At 42.7% G+C, this 17,350-nt stretch overlaps 1 protein-coding gene across 2 annotated transcripts in view; it reads left to right on the top strand.

Moving 5' to 3' along the window:
- MMS22L (MMS22 like, DNA repair protein) overlaps positions 1-17,350 on the top strand; it is a 143,959-nt gene that overhangs the window by 61,090 nt on the left and 65,519 nt on the right. The window lies entirely within an intron of this gene.

Genomic DNA, 17,350 nt, shown 5'->3' with positions numbered 1-17,350 from the left:
TACTTTACAAAGCAAAATACATGAACAGTATCCATGTACGATAACACAATATAAATGTCAGAGTATTACAAGTCAGTATAATATAAATAGCAACCAACATAATGCATATTCATACAATTCACCATCCATTCCATACAAGTACTATCATTCACTACCTCAAACATCAACCAAGCACTCGTATATCAACCACTGGCACTCAGCAGTGTTATAACAACCCACATGAAAAGAATCACTGCCACGCATATACATGTAAGATACTCTCCCTATCTCGGAAGCACTGAAGGACTCATGCCCCACATCCACAGAATATTCCTCTTTCATCTCTCACATGATAGGGGCCCAGTTCAATTGATAAGAGTCTGTTCGCATGCTCTTTTTTGAGAATCTCAGCACAAGTTTACTATGATACCTGACACCAGAACATTTAAATAAAATAGTCTCCTAATCATTTAATGTGTTGGAAATGCCATACAATTAATACTAATCTCAAACATATGTGGTGGGATTGTCCTATTGTGTCTCTTGGGCTTAGATTATTTCAGGTACCATAGGTCATCCCATAAGACCAATTCTGATTATGATAATTTTTCAGGTTCTACCTGATGAGATTCTGGGTAATCTTGGATCATTGGTACTTATGATAGTGGCAGAAAAAATCACTTGGGCCAGAAGGTGGAAAACACCACAACCTCCTGCTGAAGAGGTTTAGAACTTGCGATTATGGACAACCTAACTATGTACACAGAAGGGAAGGTGCATCGAGAGGTACAAAGTTCAGAGATAGGTGGCAAGATTTGTCCATTCCTGGAATGACAGGCATGGGAATTAGAGGCTTGAAATATTTTTGTTTCAATTAGTTTGTCTCTATAGTAAATATTTGATGGTACTATGAGGTGGAAATGGTTGTTTTAATTTCTCAGTTATGATTCTGACTTCGTGATTTCATGCTGTAACTATACATCTTTTTTTCTTTTTGTGTTGGCTATATATATATATTGTATTATCCAATTTTTGTAAAGTAAATTTTTAAAAAATAGTAGCATACAAGGTAGAGGAAAAATCACTATTCCAAAAGTGGAAATGGTGCCATTTGGGGCAGTGACTCCTTACCATTGATGATGGAGAGTTCTCCTGCCTTGTACCAGTGACTGACAGGAATGTCATCTGTTTGACTGCAGTTCAAAGAGCTTTTTTACAGTTCAGTCATGGCTCCATTTATTTTTATGGAAGCATTCTAGAGAAATCCTGTTTGTTTAAATCGTTCCCTGTTCTGATTTGTTCCTCTCCTTTCTCAGAAAACCAGGATAATCATGGCAGATCAGGTACTGAGCCAAAAAGAAAAGTGATTTCAGTCAAGAACTTAATTTTGGTTTCTGGTTTACTCTACCCCTAACATTCAAAGCATTTTACAGCACTGGAAAAAAAAAGTCGCAAGAGTGCATGATTAAAAAAGTATATGTCACTGAGACTAAAATCCCTACACTCCTCTGTTTCATATTCCCTGGCTAAGTTGCATCATAGAGACAAAGGAAAGCATCCTAATTGTGATTATTTTCAAAATAACCTCAACAGCTGGAGGGGCCACCTGACTATCTTAAAGCTGCATTGCCCAATGCAATGTGCTAAAAGATAAGGAAATGCTGCTCTCAAATATGGTAACTTTGAAAATACATTGCTCTACCTAGGCTACTGCCATGTCAAAAGTTGTTTTCTTTGCTGTAACCACTTTATCTAACAAACCTGCTCTGATGCTTATTCTGTAACCTACCTGTCAGCTATACGTGATTTACTGTTGTGTTCAGAGTAAATCCACCAAATATGCTTTAAGAAAAAAAGTACAAAACCATTGCAAAGCATATAAGCACCTGCTGCTCATGGCTCATAGTTGTTTAGAAAAATATGTGATCCCTGAAGAACATCAATGTACATTTATTTTCTGGTGAAGCACTCCACTTTTGAAACTACAGGTTTTTCCCCTGAATGAACTTTCCTCTCCATATTTCTTTCTTTGCAGGTGGTGACAAAAAATAGCTATTTATACGGAAGTTCAAGATTTTCCCCTCTTTTTGAATAAAGAAGGGAAAATGTAGTGATAGTTAAAAATAAAATAAAATCTAATTAGCATTGAAATACCTTGATTTGGATTGCTCCTTTAACTTGGAATATATATGTATATCTTTGTCTTTAAGATAGCTTGTCAGATTTAAGGCTTATTTAAAATAAAAAGAAAGCTGAAGCAATTTTCTTTATTCCATTTCAGTCTCCTAAGGCCTATTTCCTCCTGGTGAGCTCATAGCAACAGGGGGGTTTAAGGGAATTCAGCTTTCTGCAAATTAATGTCTCACATCATGAAAATTCAGGACTTTCCTCCCTCCTATTTTGAAAAGTAATACAGTGAGTGCGAGTATTATTTCTTGCCAGCGGGTGGAAGATGAATGATTTTGTCACAGTTTTACTGCTTGATGAGCAGTGTCCTGAGGGTCAGGCTTAAGTCTGTGTCACTATGCTGCTCATTACTCTTGAGCTAAATAAGGGCTGATTGGATCTAAATTGCCGAGCACATGGGCCACAGATGAGCTCAGTGAGTAGAGGATGACCTGCTATTCAGGCTGGGAGTAACCCCGGAGTGCAAATGCTGCATTAGAACACCGTGGGAGAACGAGAGGCTACTGACTGCTACCAGCAAAAGAAATCGAAATGTAAAAAACTCTTTGATGCTGCAGTGTTTGAATTTGAAATGTAGGAAGTGACAGGTTGATGGTACTTATCAGCTTTGGCCGGATTAGAGAACAGTGTCATCTTGCTTATATAATGACAGAAGAATGAAGCAGGATCCTAACTACTCTGCACTGCCTGCCTGTATCTTCTGTCAGAGTTGATGCTGCCTCCTACTGGCTGTTTTAATGGTGGAAATGGCATTGGGAAATCTATGATGATGACACACTTGAGTGTTTTGGTTTTTTCAGTATTTCAGAAATTGGAAATAGTGTGAGAAATACATGTGTGTGTTTCTCTAGTGCAAACAGAAATGGTGAGGAAGTAGGGGAAATTAATTTTGAACATATTTAGAATTCAATGATGACTTGTTTTTCAAGTTTTGGGAAAGAAGTCCTTCATAATGAGCACTATGTGAAGAAATCTTGTATTGATTTTTTTACTCAAAAATTAAGCACATTCTTCTTTTTCATTTATGCTACCCCTTTGGGGGCAACTGTGTGTGCTGGTTTTGAAACTGTGATTCCAGAGCATTAGCTTGAATAAAATTACTCTGAAGTAAATAGTTTTTTGGCATTAGACACTGCTCTATTTTTCTGGTTATATTTTGCATCCTTTGATCTCAGCACTTCTGCTTGCTGACAACTTATGTGATCAGATCTGCATTCCCCTTTTATTCTGTTCTCATGTCAGTTGGGTTATTTGAAAAAACTGGGTGGTTCCTTGCAATATATGCGTTTGTTTTTCTGTTGCTATCTAAATCCTATGTATTTTTTTAAAAGAGAACGTTTGAACATTATAATATTGCATAAAAAAGAAGCATGAAAGGACGCATGAGCTGTACGGAAAATTGGTTCACAAAACAGCCTGTTCAGATGATCCTTTTTTCTTCTTCCTTTTCCATCTCTCCCCCCCCCGGCAACATAGTTCTTCTGTATTGTAAGGCCTCATGTTCAAAGAAATGTGAGTTCTCCCAGTGTATATGTTGCCTGTTAATAAGTAGTGAGAAGATGGAGGAGGACGATTGTGAGGTCAAGAAGGGTTCCCAATTTACCACCTGCCTAAATGGCCCCATGGATAAGCACACTGTTGTTTGGACCTGTTAGCCCTTTGAGGGCTAATACTACTATAAAAGAACTACAACTCTTCTGCTATTGTATTTATTTTAATGGAAATAAAAACTCAGTATTGTTAATAATCAGCACACGTAAATATAGGACACTGTTAGATACTTGCAAAGAAAATGGAAACCTCGCTCCAATTCCCTGTATCTTGCCATAATTGCAATTAGACTTCTGTTCCTGGCTCTGCTCGTGGAGGAAATGCAGCTGGTCGAGGATAGTTTCCAAAAGCTGGGAACCACCAATGTTGCTGTCCAGCTCAAGGGAGCAACAGAGTAGCCACAGGAGGGTTGGGGCAGCTGTTTCCTAGTGACGTCAGGTGATTGACAGGTGGGCTGCCTTGCCCATTTGGCAAAGTGGCTTGTAGGGGGTGAGGGAGTTTAGGATCTTCGCTGCTGGTCAGGTCCAGTTTCCCACTCCTGGTCTACCAGTAAAAACTGCTGGCAATCCTGGTCTTTACAGAACAGTGATTTATCCTGTGTTATAAAGCCAATTTCTAAGTTTTGCTAGAATGGTTTTATCTTTTCTTTATTGTTCTCTCTCTCTCTCTCTCTCTCTCCCTCTCCCTCCCTCCCTCCCCCTCCCCCCCATTTTAGAGGATTTTCTGTGTCAGTGTACTGTAATAGACACTATTTACATTGTATTTAGAGGAATTGTGGAGAAGTGGATAAAAGCACCTAAAAACAAGCAAGCTAATGAGGATTAAAAAAAATAAAATAAGATAAACTTTCTAGAAGGGTATCTATGCTAGTTTCTTGCAGCAAAAACAAGAAGTCCTATGGTAACTAAAGGCTAACATATTATGTCGTAAGCTTTCATGAATCACAATTTACCTTTCATCACATGCATGAAGTGTTATCCTGAGTTTGAGGGTGTGTGTACTTGTGTGTGTGTGTGTATATATAAATTTATATCCCGTGCTTCCTTCCAAGGGAGCCCAGGATGGCAACCACATTATTGTTAGGTCCAAACCCAACACGCAAGTCACCCTGTCAACCCCAACTCGCTTATTACACCCAGGAAGAGTGCGGAGTTGAGTGCAAATGAACCCACTATCAGAGATCAAGTAACATGAGACAAAGAACCTTTGCAAAGGGGACCCAATACTTACAAGCCGAGGTCGGCCAGCATGGGAACCTCGTTTATTGGTGTCATAGGGTTTATATAGGCTCACCCCGAAGTTTACAGTATCGGGCATACGTCACAAAATACAAAAGACACTATAGCACACTAGTGCTAGACACTATAGCTTTGGGGCAGACAAAAGGAGGTAAAGGGGTGTAGGGGGAAGGACGAAAGTGGAAACACTAAGATTATCTCTTAGATTCCATGTCTGCATACTTCGCATGTCCTTGAGATAAGCACTATGTAACTACAGAAGAAGAGAAGAGTAAAGGGGTGGCCGGCTGCAACCGGGCGTCCCATGGGTAGGAGACAGACATGAAAATTACTACGCTTGCATATCAAAGGGTTTCACAAGTCAAGATCTGTGGGGCAGCGGAGCAGCTTATAACATTTCTATGCAAGGCACCTTTGTAGCAATAAACAAGATCATAGGCATGGATGTGATACAAGAGATACATAGTAGGGAAGTTTCCAGCTTAAACCGGCTTTTATTATGCGAGCCACTGGAATGTACGTAAGGGTCAGGTCGCCAGGGAATAAACTGACATTTTATATCAAAAGTCAACTAAAGACCATTTTGGTTCTATTTCCCATAATGCCTGAATTTGTTTGGGTAAGGCAAGTGAACTATAGTATTGCAGACGGCTGAGGTTCCATTTTGATCCTAACAGTCCCCCCTTTCAGCCCTGAGAGACTAGCTAGTCTCTCAGGTAGCTGCATTACCTTGCTTGGGTTGCCAAATCGGCCTCAAAGCCATCTCCATATAGGTTGGCTGTGATCTCCGGGATAATGACAGCGTGAGCTTACTTAGACAGACCGAAGCCAATTGCATCAAATTTGGTATACATTGTAAGCAGCAACAAACAGAAATCAACAAAGCGAATACCAGAACAATATAGAATAAAATCTTGTGCCAGTCTGGCCATGCTGAGAACCAGTCAGAAAACCCAGAGAGCAAGGAAAAATTCCCAATGCGTGATAGATGTTTCCGATATCATTAATGTGTTTAATGACGTCGAAGTTCCTGATACGTTTTGGCTGCCCCATACATTGGGAAAAAAACCCTCTCAACACCGCCTCCCCTGTGCCTCTCCGGTTACGGCGGCGCAGGGTTGGTAGGGTGTGGGAAACCCGGAGCCCCGGTACCACCCTCCCTAAAGTGCAGGTCCAAGAGCCCGATGTTGGCAGTTTCCTTACCGCTGAGTGCCCACAAAGCCACCAGAGTCCAGCTGGGGTTTGGTGATCCACTAAGTCCGTGAGGAAAGGCACTAAGTGATGGTCTGCAAAAGTTAACCGCAACAAATACTGCCAAATGGATAACCAGGTTAAGCCCTCTGCCTTGCGTGTCCCGTTTAAAAATGTCCAATTACCCGGGTTTGTGGAGAAAATCAAGCCATCACACATCATTCCTCCCGTTGGCTGGTTTCCACTGCTTACGCAAACTGACCTGGCGATGGGCCCGCTTAAAATCAACCCCCCTTCCAACTCCTGTGGAATGTGAAGCAAAAGAAAGATACTCCTTTAACGGCAAAGGGGCCCCAGTCAAGGGGACTCCAGCCTGTCCGTGTGGTGGTGTGTATGCACAGACATAGCAAGTACCTTTCTTAGGAGCTGTCTCTTCCATTAAAGCAACAAACGTGCTTCCGTCCCACCCATCGCCTATTTTTGTATTTCTTTGCTTAAATCCACCTATTGGTTTTACTTCACGTGTAGTGTGTGTTACCTGATTTTGCGAGGGTTTCTGTGTCTCCAATCTATCTTTTAGCCATGCGTAACAGGATGGTATGCCAATGCCTACACAAAACTTCTCTTTCTCTGTAGTTCGGACCTACAAAGTAATCCTACTATATTCTGCCTTGAAAGTGATCATATTATATTCTGATCTTATGGAATTAACATCTAAGTTAGTGGGGCAACCATAATTGGGCATAGGGCGGTATTGTTTGCACCGAAGCGCAAGTCTGATGGGCCATTCGATTTCTATACGGGTGCAATGAACTACCCATCTGCCGGTGTAGTTGTGTTGCAGTACAACGGCTGCTTTGTGACATAAACGTCCCGCAATGTCAGCTTTTACCGTTCCCTCCTTTATCAGATCCACATCGTACAGAAAAGGGTCTGGACAGTCCTGTGTTTTCGGAATTGTTCGTCCAAAGTCTTTTAGATAGTAATAGTCACTGTCACTACATATTTTTACGTTGGGGGGGGCAACAAAGGGGCCAGGCGTGGTGAATCAGAATGCCCACGACCCACAAATGGGCAGGCAACCTCCATCCTTGTTGAAGCATATCAGCGTTGTTATTTACTCGATATCTACGTCCTGAAAGGGGAGTTGAGCCGCCTGCCACTGACCGGTTTCTCCGTTCCTCTGCAGGCGTAATTTGGGGACCCGGGGAGGTGGAGATGCCACTACCACAGCAGGCTTTACGTGGGAATGATGTATCCACGACTTCCGACCTTCCAAGAAGACAGCTGCTTGTGTAGATAAGAGGACTTGGTGTGGTCCTGTGTATCGTGGTTGCAAAGAATCGCCCCTCACGAATTTCTTTGCCCAAACAAAGTCCCCGGGGCAGTATGGATGCACTTGGTCCTCAAGGGGCACCGTCTTGGTTAATCCTGCAGATTTCCACAATTCACGAAGTCTGTTCTGCAGAGAAAGATACTGGGATACAGTTATGTGATCCCCCCCCAATAGTGAAACATCCACATTTGGCAAGCTCCCCCCTTTCGTTGGAGGCCTGCCATACATTAATTCATACGGGGAGAGCCCTAAGGCTCGGGTAGGGCGGGTACGCAGATTGAAAAGAACGAGAGGGAGTACCTGAGGCCACCTTAAACCTGTTTCCTGAGTATACTTACCCAATGCGGTTTTAATTTCCCGGTTCTTGTGGATGGTAAACAGTGTGAAATAAATGCTTGATTCCCAAACCTTCTTCAACTTTCGCCAGGATCTGTCCAGTAAAATGTGTTCCTCGGTCTGAGTCAATTATCTCTGGAACCCCAAACCATGGTATTATTTCTTTCAGTAATAATTTGGCCACTGTTGTGGTGGTGGCATTTGTAGTTGGGAATGCCTCTATCCATGCTGTTAAAGGGCATACCATGACCAAAAGGTGTTTCTTTCCTTCAGCTTTTGGGAGATCAACAAAGTCAATTTGGATGTGCAAGAATGGTGCGGCTGGTGTAGGTCTACCCCCTTGCGGGGCCCTATTCGGCAAGGCAGGGCCATTGGCTTGGCAAATGTGGCATGCTTTCACTATTGCACTGCATACTGGTTTGATTCCAGGGGCATACCAGAAGCGCGTAATGGAGTCCACCAATGCATGTGTGCCATAATGACCCCCATGGTCATGAAACCATTTTACTGCGGTCTGGTACAACGATCTAGGGAGGCAAGCCCTACCGTCTGGCATGGTCCATAATTGCTGCTTCAGAATCGCTCCTAGCTCAGTCCATTGTTTTAATTCCTGTGGAGGTACTGGAACAGATACAGGTGGGACAAAAGCAGTGGTTACCATTGCTAAAGTTGGCATGCTTATAGGAAACAATGCTGCTTGGCGAGCAGTTTGATCTGCCAGAGCGCTTCCGAGGGTTACAGGATCTTGCTCCTTGGTGTGTGCTTTGCAATGCACCACTGCTAGCTGTGAAGGTTCAAGAATAGTTTGTAACAACTTTTGCACAAGTTCCAGATGTTGGATTGGTTTACCCCCTGCAGTTGTAAACCCCCTGTATTTCTACAAATGAATGTGACAATGTATAACCCCGAAAGCATACCTGCTATCTGTGAAGATGGTCACCTTTTTACCTGCCGACAATTGACATGCTCTGGCCAGCGCATAGATTTCTGCTGCTTGCGCTCCCCAACCTCCTGGGAGTGCTGCCGCCTCTACTACTTCCCATTGTGTTGTTATTGCAAAACCTGTGTATCTTACCCCATTCTGGTAGTAGGAACTGCCGTCCGTGAAGAGAATGACATCTGATTCCGGTAGCGGTTCATCAGACAGATCTGGTCTGATCTGTAAAGTAGATTGCAGAACTTGTACGCAGTCATGGTCCGGGAAAGGCGGAGGCAGAATAGGCGTGTTGCAGGGGGTCCGCTGCGGCCGGATGACTCCTTTTGCAATAAAACCTTCAATTATGGGGCATATGCCCTCTCTTGCTTCTAATGATAGAGGATATTGTGCAACATTGGGTGGCGGAAGGAACGGTTTTACCTGTATTCTGACAGGGCTTACCGATCGTAGCAGTCCCACATCCTTATCCTCTGTGCCCCATAAGTCGGGCGGCAAGTCAGCGAGATCTTCTGGTAAGCTGTATCCTGAATGTTTGTGTTTAGCTGTGGTTCCCACAGGCACCCCCAATACACTCATCAACAAGCCCACCCCATCAGGGGTGCAGGTTAAGGTAGCCTCCAGTTTACATAACATGTCACGGCCCATGAAAGAGATAGGACACGAAGCGGAGTAAAGAAAAACATGGTTAAACACTTTATCATTATATTTTACTTGCAATGGTGATGTTATGCACATAGGTGTGGGGTTTCCGTCTACCCCCATTGTCATTTTGACTTCTTTACTTAACCAACTATCATAGGCAACATTTATCAAGGAGTACGTAGCTCCGGTATCTACCAGAAAAGTCACCTCCTGTCCCTGCACGTTTAAGGACAGTCTGGGTTCTTGGATTCGGAGAGAGAGAGAGAGAAAGAAACCTGCCAGAGACATAAGATTCATTAGCCCTGCTCCCAGCCCCTCCCTATCCACATGTAGTCATTGCTGGTTCGCTTGGCGCCCGTCGTATTGGTCCCATGAAGCCGGTGTCTGTTGAGCGGCAGGTGGAGGCGGGGGCGGAAACTCTGCATTCGTGCCTGTAAAATCTGGGTAAGAAGGGTTGTTAGGGGTGTACTGCGCGTTCCCTGTCCTCCACGGACAGTCTTTCCTGAAATGAGAGTAATCTCCACACTGAAAACAAGCCCTATCTCCCTGCCACGACTGCCTCATCTGTCCCCTTCCTCTCTGGTCTCCGGCTCTCGGCCCCTTCGGAAAACCTCTTCCCCTGCCTCGAAATCCTCTATTTGGTGGCTGGCCTCTTATTGCAAGAGCCAGCATTTCAAAATCCTCCTTCTCCTTTTTTCTGCTTTTCTCCTTATCTTTTGTCCCACACAAAATCCGCTACTTCCAGAATTACGGTCACAGCCTCCCCCCCCCATCCGGGTCTGAAATTTAGAAAATAATCCCTCACCGCTGGTTGCGCTTGATGAACAAAATTAGCAATGAGAGTCGGATGGTCCAGCACGTTTTCTGAGTTCAAATTGGTATAACTACGTGCTCCCTCTAACAAGCGCGACCAGAATTTTCTGGGAGGTTCGCTGGCTTCTTGTTTTATCGGCATGAATTTAGCTTGGTTGGGGGGGTTTCTGTGACATTCGCTCCAAATGTGTCAAAATCCTATCCCTATCGGTCTGTAGCTGAGCGCGGCGAGGCTGCGTCCAGTCTCCCGCTGCCCAAGCTGCAGCCGTTTGTGCTCGGTCCGACCAAGCTCTATTTCCTGCTGCCTCCGCAGCCCATGCGGTCTCCATTGTCCACAGCCTGCTATGTTCTTCACCTGTCAGCACCCTTCTCAGCAAATGTTCCACATCCGAGTATGTCGGATTGTGGCTTTCAAACAACCTGCCCAACAGTTCTCTGATTCTCCTCGGCTGCTCCCCAAAAGTGCCAGCCATTCTACTCCATTCTTTCAAGTCCCATTCCAACCAACTCTTTAATTCAACCACCTCGGTACGCTGGATACCACCGTGGCCATCCACGTACGGCTGATCATGTACAAGCAAAGGCATCTCCAATGCTTCTGCCTCTTTTCTTTGCTTTTCCTTTTTTCGCTGGCGCGTGCCCATACCCCCTGAGGCCCCCTGCTCTTTCCCCTTTTCATCTGTCTCATCGTCTGACACATATGAAAGAGCCCCCTCCTCCGGATCGGGATCTCCACCCCTGGGAGCTGGGAGCGGATCCGGAGCAGAGGGTATTATAGAACGGTTCAAGACCGTTCTTTTACTTGACGTATCGTCATTAAAATAATGAGGAGGGGGTTCCTCAATGGACAAGGTTCTCACTGCCATCAAAGTAAGACTATCCCATTTTTGTGATCCTATTTTCCATAGGAGCCAGAATTCCAATTGATCTGGGTGGGTATCCCCAATCCGTCTCCGCACTCCCAGTAGCGGAGCGGTTTCAAAGGACCCACCCCTCGGCCACCGTTCACCCGGCACCGACACTGCAGTCATCCGCGGCCACTCCTCCTCACAGAGCTCTATCGTCTTTCTCTTTTTCAGGCCTCTTCTTCGCACAGGAAATTCCTCCTCTTGCCACAGCATACACATTATTCCCAAAGGGCTGTCCTTTACCGGTACACTCCCTTTATTTCCCATGACGTCTGATAACGGGTTTTTCCTCAACTGTGCTTTATCCCCAAAGTGTCAAAGCCGCCCGCTTTTATTGATAACCGAGAAAATTCTCTCGTGGCGCCTGTTATCAAATTAAGGGGTGCAATGGCAAAAAGGGGGTCCGCACAAGGGATCCCGGGCGAGCCCCCAATTGTTAGGTCCAAACCCAACACGCAAGTCACCCTGTCAACCCCAACTCGCTTATTACACCCGGGAAGAGTGCGGAGTTGAGTGCAAATGAACCCACTATCAGAGATCAAGTAACATGAGACAAAGAACCTTTGCAAAGGGGACCCAATACTTACAAGCCAAAGTCGGCCAGCATGGGAACCTCGTTTATTGGTGTCATAGGGTTTATATAGGCTCACCCCGAAGTTTACAGTATCGGGCATACGTCACAAAATACAAAAGAAGCAGTTGCTAGACACTATAGCTTTGGGGCAGACAAAAGGAGGTAAAGGGGTGTAGGGGGAAGGACGAAAGTGGAAACACTAAGATTATCTCTTAGATTCCATGTCTGCATACTTCGCATGTCCTTGAGATAAGCACTATGTAACTACAGAAGAAGAGAAGAGTAAAGGGGTGGCCGGCTGCAACCGGGCGTCCCATGGGTAGGAGACAGACATGAAAATTACTACGCTTGCATATCAAAGGGTTTCACAAGTCAAGATCTGTGGGGCAGCGGAGCAGCTTATAACATTTCTATGCAAGGCACCTTTGTAGCAATAAACAAGATCATAGGCATGGATGTGATACAAGAGATACATAGTAGGGAAGTTTCCAGCTTAAACCGGCTTTTATTATGCGAGCCACTGGAATGTACGTAAGGGTCAGGTCGCCAGGGAATAAACTGACATTTTATATCAAAAGTCAACTAAAGACCATTTTGGTTCTATTTCCCATAATGCCTGAATTTGTTTGGGTAAGGCAAGTGAACTATAGTATTGCAGACGGCTGAGGTTCCATTTTGATCCTAACATTAACAAAACATTTTTTTTAAAAAGGTGCGCATATGCACTCAGATAATTGTAAACAATTCGCTTAGAAAGGATCAAATTCTGAAATGCAGAAAAGTATAGAGATTGCTTCTGAAAAGTTTTTTCTGTTACTCTGAACAGACTAAAGTAGGTTGGAATGGCACAAGGACTGGCCAGGGTGGTATCCTGTTTGCATCCATGAGAGAGCTGTTTATTATTCGCCCCAATGACATTTCATAAAGTCTTGCTAAGATTTACAGGAAACATTTCTCCCATCTCATAGTAGGAAAGAGAACAGAGTAACTCTAATAATGCAAGTCCATGAGCTTTCCTTGATCCACTTCTCCCCTAGGAAGCAATCTGTAGTATCATTAAAGATCACTTAGTCGTAGTTAGGTGTATGGGAGAAGATCTGTGGAAGGCAGCAATCCCTCTCCTTCTCCTATGAACATCTCTAGGGAAAAAGTGTTATACTTCCTGGGAATGGGCAATAGATGAACAGAGGGTGGCCTGCTTTTAAATATTACTTGCAAGGGTGCTGTTCCTTTTGCTGTTGAAACTGAAACTGGAGATTATTTTCCCCTGCGCCAAAGAAATCAAGGTTTCTTAAATTTGTTTAAAGCATATACGCGCCCAAATCTTTAATTATGTCTTTATGAAGAAAACCTTTGATAGGGGACATTATGGCAGAAAAAAATGTAGTTGACAGAATCTTTCTTGAGCTTCACTGTTGCCTTTTAAGTTTGAAACGGGTGAATGGGACACAAGCATGAATCTCACTTCGTTAGAGTTCATTACAAAAGGATTTTGTTGTATTGCTGTGCAGCGCTGAACCTCTGGATTTTTTAATGACTCAAGGCACCCTTTAGAAGGATGGGAGACTGAGAGCACAATGCTGTTTCAGTGAAAGTTATTTTCTAAACAGGAACATTTCTGAAAAGTCCTTAGTAGCTCTATCTCCATGTAAATTAACACTGTAAATTGTGCAGCTAGTGAGGGGAGTGGGAGGAATTAAAATAATTCCAATAAATGGTTTAATTTATGCCTCAGCAGTTAAGCATGCTCCTGGTTAACAGAAATACCCTTCGGCTACACAGGATTTTGGAGGGTTGTAGGGCACTCATTTGCACATAAATAGCCATTAACTGATAAATTCCCAGAGGTCTCCTGTTGCATGCTAGTGGTTTTGACCTACTTAGCTAGCTTAAATTTGTTTTACAGAATTATTATAATTCTATCCTTGGCATTTAAACTTTGTGATTAATGCATGCCTCACAATACAATTAAAGTATAATTACACAGATTTACAGTTTGCTATCATGGTGTTATTGTTATTACAAAAGAGCTGGTTTTGGCAAATATTAGAAGAATTAGGGTTCTGATACCCATCACTTTGCAGTTATTAAGTGATTATGTTAAATGGGACTCCTTTACCTTTGAAGAATGAATTGGAGAGAGGTGAAACATTAACACATTGGATGGCTTTAAGTGATTGTGCAGGAGCTATAAAGTAATTTCTGTCACATATCCATAGATGAAAGGATGCTTCTATTAATCTTCATACTAGAGAGGGAAAGAAGCACCCTTTAATTTTGTTGCTTTAAACCATTTCATTAAGAGTCAGAATGTAGAGGCTATAAGGGTTGTGCCACTTATAAGTTAGGGTTATCTTGGGTAACATGCACTGAAAATCTGGATTCACAGTTGATCTAAACACAGATTAGAAGTAGATAATTTACACCAGCTCTCAACTGATCCTAAGTGGATCTGTTCAAACAAGCAGTCTTTATGCTCAGTGTTGGATCAGCTTGAGGATCAATCTAAATTCTGCTGGCTGCATTCAGTCCAAGTATGCCAGAGAGGTGGATGAAGATTAATGAGCAGGGCTTGTCTGCTATAGCAGTCTACAATGGGTCAATGCCAATTTGCAGCATCTGTAATGCGCATCTGACCTGACCCCTCTGCACTGTAACACACATCTGACCTACATGGTGTGTACTGACAACATATGGAAATTGGTATAGACTCGATGGAGCATTTGTGTTGCTATGCTGAAACTTGCCATTATGAAAAGGGATACATTTTCCAACTTACTTTGGTGGGGAAAGTGGGCTTATGCTTACATACAAACATTTTCACTTTGATGTGTATGGGTTAGGGCTGGATTTAAGTTTTCAAATTCCATGCTAGTGCTTCTTCATCCTGACATGCTGTGCCACATTACAAAATTTGGACTCAATAAATCTTGAGTCTCAATGAAATTGTGTACAGAGGTACAGAAATAACAGGAAAGAAATGGTTATCAGAATTCTAATTCTTCTAATATTGCTCACCAACAAGAGCTTAGATAAATCCAGTGCAATATATTAACAGACAAAACGTTCGTTACAAAACTCTGTTCAGGCGACCTGACTCATGATGCCTATGAAGGGCTGTACTCTTTAGCCTTGCCCCATGCATTGCACTTTCTGATTAGACCTATCCTCTTGTATGCAGGAAGAGTCCTTCACCTACGTAGTTGTAAACACAAACTGCCAAATGACCTAGAACTATGTGCCATTGTGGGCCTAGGTTGCATGGAAGCGTTCATATTTCATACTGGTGTTCAAATTAATTATTGATTACGGTCCTTCTTGGTTTTTATATTGTATTTTACTGTATTATGTACGTCGCCTAGAGTGGCCATTCATTCGGCCAGATAGGCGACTCAAAAATAAAATTTTATTTTTATTATTATTATTATTATTATTATTATTATTATTATTATTATTATTATATATGACTATGTGCGCAAAGGTCCCTCTTTACAGACATTTGTGCTATATATGCAGCTACCAGGGATAGGACTGAGTTGGAGCACATTATGTCAGGGGTGGGACTAGTCAGCATGGCCCCCACTCACATGTTTATTCAACTCATGAGTTGGCCCTCCTGAGTAGAGCAAAGAAAAGACTCGTTCAGACAACATATAATTAGCTTATAGAATTTGCTGCCATTTGATGCACAGTCCATCCACTTAGATAGCTTTCCAAAAGGATTAAGCAAATTAATGGCAGTGGTAGAATCTGTTGATAGATTGCATCCATGGATATTTAACTTCCTCCATCCCTGCACTTGCACCAGCAGAAGGCACTTCTGCTTGAACAGTGGGGGACAAGGAATGCAAAACTTCCTTCCTGTGTCAGCCCCTGATGCCTTGAGAGGATTCTGCCTCAGGGTAGGGGGAGTTGCAAGTGTGTGCATACAAATGCAGCACATTGTGGGCCAATTTAAATCCTAGTCAAGTGGGAAAGAACTGTTGCATTCATGTCCTGCTTGTAGGGCAGGTGTGGGGAACCTTTGACCCTCCCAGATGTTGCTGAAGTACAATTCACATAATCCCTTGCCATTGCCCCACCTTGGTGGGGTTGATGGGAGTTGTAGTTCAGTGACATCTGGAGGGCCAAAAGCTGCCCTTACCTGTTATATGGCTTTCCACTGATAGGTGACCACCAGTTGAAAGAGGGTGATATTTAAATGAACTTTTAAAAATGTATTTATTTATTTATTACATGTATATTCTGCCCCATAGCCAAAGCTCTCTGGGTGGTTTACAGCAATAAGGTTTGTATTACAATCCTGAAAGGTAGAATTACCTACACTGTACAACAGTAAAACAGTAGTAGTAGTACATGGATGATTGTTTCAGTACTTATTGTTTTTAAGGTAATGCATTACATTTTTAGGGTTATGTATTAAATGTTTTTAATATGCTTCTTACTGTACCACTACAGCTGCATCATCATCATCATTATCAATAATAGTAATAATAATACTTTTTTATTATAAAACCCTTCTGTATCTGGGATTGCCAGGTTATGACCTGGAGAACCTTTTGACTTGCCAAGTACGAAAGCAGGTACAACTGTGGCATTACCCATCCTGGTCCCATTTTACAGCCAACATCCTTGTCTACTGTGGGCCTAGGCACTATTCTTCAACCTTAGGTTCCTAGATGTTGTTGTACTACAACTCCCATCAACCCCAGCCAACTTAGCCATTTGCCAAGGGTGATGGGAGTTGTAGCCCAACAACGTCTGGGGACCCAAGGTTGAAGAACAGTGGCCTAGAGAGCAAAGAGGATGGGGAAGCCACAACTAGGGAACTGCTGCAAGAATTGGAAGGTTGTATAGATCAAGACCTGGCAGAAAAAAAGAGACAACAATCCAACCACATGGAAAATTGGGGTAATCCTTACTACTTGGTAGAGAGTCCAGTCTTTACTATACATAACACAGCATGGCAGGAAGAAAAAACTTACACCGCATTTGAAGACCAGGCAACCATGTGATAGAATGCCTTGTTATGTAATAAACTATGCCTATATTCATTTTTGTATCCTCTTTATCAAACATAGCATTTATATTTCTGTTTTTAATTTAGAACATAAGAAGCTGCCTTGTACTGAATCCATCTAGCTTAGTAGTGTTGACACTGAATGGCAGTAGCTCTCGCCAAGAACTCCTTGGAGGTGCCAGGGATTAAACCTGGGACATTTTCTATGCAAAGCATATGCTGTACCACTGAGTTGTAGCCCTTCTTCTTAGTTGATGCTTTAAAAATTATATTTTTAACCTGGTAACAGATGCATTATTTGAAAGCACCATTAATTTTTTTATTGTCATGTCTTGTCAAGAGCCAAACAATAGCTGTGGCAGCTAACATATTAAAATCTATCAAGTATAATGAGTTATTGTATGTAGAAGCCATGTCAGTATACTTACATGATCATGTGTGTGACAGTGTGATCTTGTACATGTTTCCTCAAAAGTAAATTCCATTGTATTCTTGGAGGCCTTCACCCAGGTAAATGGGGTGCACAATTACAGCCTTAGTTATTTAGTTTATTTCCAGTGTTTCTTTTTTTAATTAAAAAAGGAAAAAAGCAAGCATTTTCATCCTAAAGGACAGCACAAATACAAAGAGGAATGATC

The sequence above is a fragment of the Rhineura floridana genome, chromosome 4, assembly GCF_030035675.1.
Source record: "Rhineura floridana isolate rRhiFlo1 chromosome 4, rRhiFlo1.hap2, whole genome shotgun sequence".
NCBI lineage: Eukaryota > Metazoa > Chordata > Lepidosauria > Squamata > Rhineuridae > Rhineura > Rhineura floridana.
The sequence above is the reverse complement of the archived record's forward strand: the minus strand, read 5'-3'. Positions and strand labels throughout refer to the sequence as shown.